This window comes from Maniola jurtina, chromosome 6 (assembly GCF_905333055.1).
Source record: "Maniola jurtina chromosome 6, ilManJurt1.1, whole genome shotgun sequence".
In the NCBI taxonomy this organism is placed as follows: Eukaryota; Metazoa; Arthropoda; class Insecta; order Lepidoptera; family Nymphalidae; genus Maniola; species Maniola jurtina.
In genome coordinates, this window is record NC_060034.1 from 10,793,024 (window position 1) to 10,800,889 (window position 7,866).

Consider the following 7,866-nt stretch of genomic DNA (forward strand, 5'->3'; position numbering starts at 1 on the left):
AAAGCTTTGTACTTTCAAGTCAGTAAGTGTGTTTACTTTCGTTTTCTAAGTCTTTATCTGAACGGCCATGGCCTTAAAATAAATATTTTTTAACAGTCTAGCTAGGCTGACGATTTATTTCATTTTTTCACAACTTGTAACAGTGGTAACCATCCAACTATTAAAAACAACTCTTCTTTTAAAAAGTTTATATGATAAAAACTTTTTCAGTAAAAGTAGTTCTGAAACCTCCAGACCAATAAATGTTTGGAATAGACTTTGAGGCATTATTTATTATACATATTTATTTTATTATTATTTTATATTAAGTATATTAGATTTATAAGTAAAAGCAAGTCCAGCGCCAAAATCACGTCTATGGTTCCCTTGCTACATCAGTAATTTTAACTGTGAAACCATTTTGAAGACTCCAGTAATATGAAAACTTTGTGCTATTAAATAAAATACAATCGCGATAACTACCAGTTTAAACAAAGAAATATATTAACAATAGCATTAAAAGCTGATTTGTCTCCGGAAATCCGTTTAAAGCTGCCATTTATATATTTTGTTCTCTCGGAAATCAATTTTAACGGTGTTTCATGGGTTATGCAACAATAACTGCATCATATGACCGCCAACCCAGAGATGACGGTTACTATAGAGAATAAAGTTGATCCTTAAACTGGCTGGTGACAACCACCTGGGGACCAGTCGTTCTTTTTGGCATTTAGTAAAACAGAGCTAAACCAGTACGTAATAATTCAATGTTAGACCAGGTAGACCTACTTTTACCACGTCAGTCAATGAGGTTGCTATCACTATCATGCGGCAAATCCTATGGTATTGTAACGAGAGTGAAAAAGATAAAAATATAATATGTATTAGTATCATTATTCATTACATCTCTGGCTGTAATCAATCATTTTTTCGCCAGATACGCAGGGCCCTAGAGATCTTAGTACAGTTTGTTTTATGCGCCAGAAATTCTCGTCGGTCGATTATCGAAAAGCTGCACCATACTGCTACAAACTGAACCGCTCTGATTGACTGAATTGATGGCTGCAAGTTGCAACAATGCAGTTTAGCCAATAGCGAGAAAGTGTCGGCCAATTAGAGGTGATTGCGATCTTCACACTGTAAAACATGCTGTATACCTACCTATTACAACATGGGGTTATTCAAGGGGCGGACCAACAAATTCCTGAAGGGCCGGCAATGCATCGGCGGTACCTCTGGTGCTGCCATGTTCATGGGCGGCGGTAACCACTTGACATCAGGTGATCCGCCTGCTCGTTTGCTCACTATTTTTTATTTAAAAAAAAAACTTATTTTCCTGTAATCGACCTGCTGTTGGCCTCTACGGTTTATAGCTCAACAACCGTCAAAGTCGAGCTTGCAAAGGTCGTTCTCCGAAATCTGAATGGGCCTTTTGCATAAGCTGTCCATGTGTCCGAAGCCCGGAGCCGGGGGGTAGCGACTTCGAGGCTGCACATGTGTTTACGTTCATTCATTGCGGCGCTATTAATGGCTCCATTCATTGTCATGCATATGCACCGGAAGCTCCCCTGCGCCCCTCTTCCGCCGTCTTCGCGACAAATTAGCAGAAACGATTATGACGTCTTGTGTCTGCACGGACATGTTTACTTTATCATCTAACGGTTTCATTTTTAGGGTTCCGTATCTCAAAAGGAAAAAAAATGAACTCTTATAGGATCACTTTGTTGTCTGTCTGCCCGTCCATCTGTCTGTCGTCTCTGTAAAGAAAACCCATAAGGTACTTCTCGTTGACCTAAAATCATGAAATTTGGTAGGTAGGTACTTATGTAGGTCTTATAGGACAAGTAAAGGTAAAAATGCAAAAACCGTGAATTTACCATATAGTTATATGGTAAATATAACTATATGGTTATATTACACCGAATAGTTACCACAAACTACATCACACTAATATTATAAAGCCGAAAGTTTGTGTGTGTGTGTGTGTGTGTGTGTGTGTGTATGTTTGTTACTCCTTCACGCAAAAACTACTGGACGGATTTGGCTGAAATTCGGAATGGAGATAGATAATATCCTGGATTAGCACATAGGCTACTTTTTATCCCGGAAAATCAAAGAGTTCCCACGGGATTTCGAAAAACCTAAATCCACCCGGGCGAAGCCGCGGGCATCGGCTAGTTAAAAAAAAAATTAAATGTGTTCACGAAAAAATTAATTTACTAAATCAACTAAAGATGGCGCAGTCCGCCATTAACTTGCAGTGTTGTATATAAAAGTGTTAGGTATACATTGTACGGAACCCTTCGTGTCGAGTCCGACTGGCACTTGATCGTTTTTTTTGTTACAAGTGCAACTGCCGGCTTATGTAAATATTTAACTTCGATAAGTTTATAACCAACACTGAATATTGGGTTCGTGCGTATATAGGTATGTCGCTAAAATGATAAGGTATTTCTTTGAGAAAATATTGTTTAACATTAGTATACAATATTTCAATGCGGAATTATTATAAATGATCGCAACTCATTAAGATTACAAAATGAAGTTATACTAAATACAAATTAACATTAGCATAGTAGAAATTTTTGAATTAATGGTGTATAAGTACACTGTGGATGTAAATTCTTTCTTAGTGGAGATCTATTATAGAAAAACTTACGTGTAATCCAAGCGTGTAATATCATTACCCCTGGGGTAGGTATACGCCTGTCAGTCAGTTTATCCTATGTGTAAATAAGCAAATACACAACAAAACGCAAATTGTGTCTGTTTTACTGGGTACATAAAAAAAAATTCATACCTAGATAATAATATATTCATGCAAATATGTTTACAGTAGATATTTAATTAAGTAGTTTATAAAAATCTTTGCATCAATAGTTCAAAACTAAATTACGAACAGTTTACATCATAATAAATGTGATATTATTTTCAAAGTCGAAGTTTTTCCTCATTAAATAATATTCAATTATTTTTATTTAATCTGTTTGCATTACGAAGTAATCGAATTCATTCAAATAAAGTAAGTAGTAACTCTAAACTACACGTTACGTACAAAATGCAACTCACTAAATTACTCTGTTTGAATTTGGTAGGTTACAGCTACGAGATCGTAGCAAGCGTAGCACACTGCTACGAATTTGATCTGATCGACAATAGCCACGGATAAACAAACATGTTTTATGTCTTTTAGTTTTTCAAGATGTACAAACTTTTCAGGGAATTTATCCATTTTTAAACACTTCATATAAGTGTATCAGGACATTAACATTGATGTCGCAGAATTATATCTGAGTTACACATATTAAAATTATTATTAAATAATAATGGTGCTTATTCGGTTGTACACAATTCTCATAAAGTATTCTAAACTACCAATTTTAATGTAGTGTTATGGCTATTCCTCTCATAATGTTTCCTGTGGAAAAAGATAGCACTACCTGACAATTAAATTTACAGATTGTGTACAATGAAATTAGCACCCTTGAAGGTATTTTCTACGGTTCTTTCGCAAGCTGTTATTACACTGCACATCAAACAGATCGCAGTTCTGGCAGGATTTAGGTACAGCTGTGTAGCCATTAGTCCTGCCATAGCAGCTGCAAGTGGTGAATTTTTAAATATTGAAAATACTAGTGGCGTCAGCAGCATGGGCGCGCCGCAAAATGTTATTTACAACTTTAGTGCCCCCAATGCGGCCGAATTTTACTGTATGCACGCATACAACGCATTATTTTTACACGCACTAGTACTAAAAATAAAATCAATGACATCAAAGAATCATAGAGAACTGCTGAATTCAGGCGACGAAAGACCGTGACGTGTGGAAGTCCTTACAAGAGACATGTATGATGTGCAACTGTGGACATCTATTAATCTATGATAACGATTATGGGCTGTTCCAGCGACACTTGTGGCTCTTGAGCCTCTTAAGTTTATTCTCGTGGTGTACGATTACCCAAAACGATCCAACAATATAGGTGTCATAATATAAAGTCAGAGGTCATATGCTTGGAGTTTTTCTACGTTATCAAATCAGAAATTAGGAGAACCAGAGTAATCGACGTAGCTCAGCGGGTTACGAAGCTGAAGTGGCAAAGGCACATAGTTCGAAAAGTCGATAGTCCAAGGTGCTGGATTGGCGACCTCGCACTAGAAAGCGCAGCGTTGGAAAGCAGACCCTTAGAAGCAGAAACTTAGATTCTTATCTAGTAAATCTAATGTTTATTCATTGAAAAGTCAGGGCACCATTTAGAAATGGAAGTCCCTAATTTTAGAGGCTAGGTTCAAAATAACATCCTGTATACTTAGTCATTCACAACAATGTTCGGCTAGCTGTACTTACTTTTTTAACAATGTTTGTTCCTGTGTTATTTTGGAAGTGTTTGGGAGGAAAAGTGGAGTCGTGTGAGATTTCATCTCGTATCGCGTCTATCTCAGTCCCATAAATTCCAGCTTAAAATCGGGTACCCTCAGATAACCACCCATTGCGCTGCTTTCAGGTGACCGGCACGGAGAGCTGATAATTGACTTGTTCGACTAGTCCGCGTCCGGCCACCCCTTCCATAAATATTTCCCGATCAAATTATAATGCGGCTAAAGGTTGAAACAAACAAAGCGCGCGGCGTGATGCCAACTACACGGCAGTATCATTGCTTGTCATAAGATTAAACATCTCACCAACGTTTATAGAAGTCGAGTGTCAAAACACGTTGTAAAATAAGCAAAATGTAATAAGTAAAATGAGCCATAAATAATCGACTAGTTTTGAAGCTCAAATTCGTTGATATATTTACACCGAGCGCTCCATGCGGACACCACCGTGCGAAAATAAAATCGGTGGTACTGAATTTTTGCTTCAAATTACGGATTTTAAGTTCATTTTACTCTGAAGTTATTGTGTTTCAATATTCGAATTCTGTGAGTTGTAAAATCTTATACTAACAGGACATCACACTCGAATAACAACCTAATAACTAATCGATCACGCGTGTTTTAGATTGTATCTGCGCATTGAAATGCAAATAAGCGTGAACTGTGAAGCACGCGAACCGTGGTGTGCGACCACGACACGCACTTCGCAGAGTAAATGCCTTCAATATTCCCCTTCGTACAGTTCCTAGGGTCACCTATATCTTCTAGACGCCGGCGCGCCGCGTAAGAACGCATCCTTCGCGCGTTCTGTATGTTTCAGACTTAAAAAATGCGAGGAGCTCGATTCTCGGAAACCTCAGTCGAGGGCGGTTGTGTTCAAAGTTCACGAATAAGACGGGCTTACCTCGTTCGATACGCGTCTGAACGAGATAGCCGCTCAATGGAATGAGGTTCAGCGCAACCCACCAGGACGAGCTGTGAGAATTACAAGAAATAGATTTATTTATTGACCTTCTCTTCTCTGTTCCGTTAGGTACTTTTTTAAACATAAACGTTGTTTTATCACTTCAGAATTCAAATGAAACTGAATGGAGCTTGTAATATTTGCTCAGGAAACGAAAAAATTACCTATTGTATGTATTATAAGCACACCATACACATGATCAAACTGAAATTAATTTCAGATGTAAAATTGATCATTGTATACATGTTGGTTAGCTTTGTACCAAACGTCATTGTAATTTGTTGAGTAGTGGAGGCGTAAAAAGTATTAAACAAATAGACTAATACACTTTCAGTATTTAATAATTTTATTGATTTACCTATTGTTAAACGTGTAAGTCTTACTTTTCAATTCTTATGTTCATTCATAGGAACCAGTCGCGTTTCTTGAAGACATGACGTAGGTAGTCTAGATTAAAATCAGGCAGAATTTTTCCTCCTCATTTATCGCTAATAGTATACCAGGAAGTCGACTTGTAGTGTAGCGTAGCAACAATTTGTTCTAAATAACTCTATTTGTGTACGAGACGAGTATGTCTCGGAAAACTTGCTGCTAATTGCTGCATATTTTTGTTGTTACGCACCAGCTACAGTGACACCACTATAAAATTAATTAACGTTTTCTTCTATGTTCATGTTCATAGCTTCAAGTGTGCCAAAATATTACGCATTTAGAATGTGAAGATGGAACTCGCATACCCATCAAACTTGAACCACGGTCCACGAGCAAAAAAAGTTTTCATTTTTATTCAAAAACTGTTCTTTTAAAAAAAAAAAAACCAGGTCTGGTCCGAATCGGACTCGCACACGAAGGGTTCCGTGCCATGCCATCGTACAAGAAATAACACTTACGTTAGTATTATTAATTCAATGGTCTTGACAGACACGACAGACAGACAGACAGACAAAGTAATCCTATACGGGTTTTTTACTTTTGAGTTGCGGAACCCGTGCAAAAAATAACGCGAATCCGTCGCTCTGTTGTGACGTGGTTGAAGGACAAACCAACAAACAAACACACTTTCGCATTTAATGGGTCGGGATATCTTGTCCTTGTCATAATGGTTTCTGTTGTAGATATTGTAAGCACAATATTGCAATACAGGTACATAGCTTACAATGGGTTTTTTATTAGTTAACAAAATTGGTTGTATCAGGTTAGACAAAAAAAGTGAAACTAAAACGAATATTCGTAGAATTTTGATAAAAGCATTAAATATTGTACTTTTATAAGTACTTACTACTCAATGAAAATGCTCTAACATAAGTAATAAACAAATGACTGAGTCTATTTCGATCTTTTTTTTGTGTTTATAATGTCTCAATGTCGTCACGATTATAATTTTGTTACAGCGTTGGAAGTCAGTTAGGCATCGTTCTTTTTATAATATAATAACTGCTTGCTAGAACTCTTTTCAAAAAAAATATAGACTAGCGTTTGGCTGCAATTAGACCTGCTGGTAAGTGATTATGCAGCCTAATGCCTGGTTTACACCGTACGAGAGCGTGCGAACTGGCGTAGTCAGTAGCTCTAGTAACTCGCATTGTTTGGATGTATCATACGAGTTACTAGCACTTTGGACATTAGTTCCCATCCGAGCGATTTTCTGTTTTCTCACTCGCCTTTCCCGACCACTCGCATGGCAGCAGCTCGACGTTACTCCTATCATCCGGATGCGTTCGGCAGTAGTTTGCCAGTTTATTATATCAAGTTCACTCGATATTGGAATACTTACTACTCCAGTACACAATTCGCAACTCGCAAGAGACTAGGCAGCTACTGTCATCGTGGAAACAAAGTCGAGCTGAGCTACTGGCATTCGAGTAGATAATTCGAGCATCTGTCTACTGTCCGGTCAGCTCGCACTGTGTAAACTAGTCTTAAGATGGAGCGTGCAATTACCTACTATGTAGTAATTTGTAATTTTAACTATTTAGTTCTTTTCTTTTTAATATTTTATGTAATGTTACGTTTTATTTTTATTAATTTTAATAAAATATATTGTTCAAAATTAATTCATTCTTTTTATTTTACTTTCAGTTGCACGAAGCTTTATCTCTACTATCTGACCTATATAGAGCTAAAGTGTGTTATTGACGTCTGCGAAACAATTTTTTTTTTGTTCATCAATTCAATCATATTTTACTTATGCTCATAGACGATTTGTTATTATTTACCAGATTTTAAAACATAAAACACTGCTACCCTGTGAAAGTTCCAGTTAATAGAAATATTGTACATCTATCTCTTGTGTCGGTAAACACGACCAAATAATGTTTACCTAATGAGTCTCGCCGCGATCCATTCTCACGACCCCGCAATTGGAAAAAACAAGCATATCTACCTATCTACAACTATTTTCAAAGCTAATGCTTTTTAATGAAAGATAACAAAAAGACATTTTTGTGCACATGAAACATCTCTGTATTAGTAAGTATGTTACAGTTCAAAGCCGAAACGCTTCGCGCCTGGCCTAGGCATTCCTCAGGAATGCCAAGAGTACACTGCCA

General features: G+C 37.1%; 1 long non-coding RNA gene across 1 annotated transcript; it reads right to left on the bottom strand.

The window, feature by feature from the left end:
- Positions 1-4,176: 4,176 nt before the first annotated feature.
- On the bottom strand, positions 4,177-6,398 carry LOC123866361. Its single transcript, XR_006796169.1, has 3 exons — positions 6,304-6,398; positions 5,109-5,114; positions 4,177-4,187 (listed from the first exon to the last, which is right to left on the bottom strand). It is a non-coding gene; the product is annotated as an uncharacterized LOC123866361 (long non-coding RNA).
- Between the last annotated feature and the right edge of the window lie 1,468 nt (positions 6,399-7,866).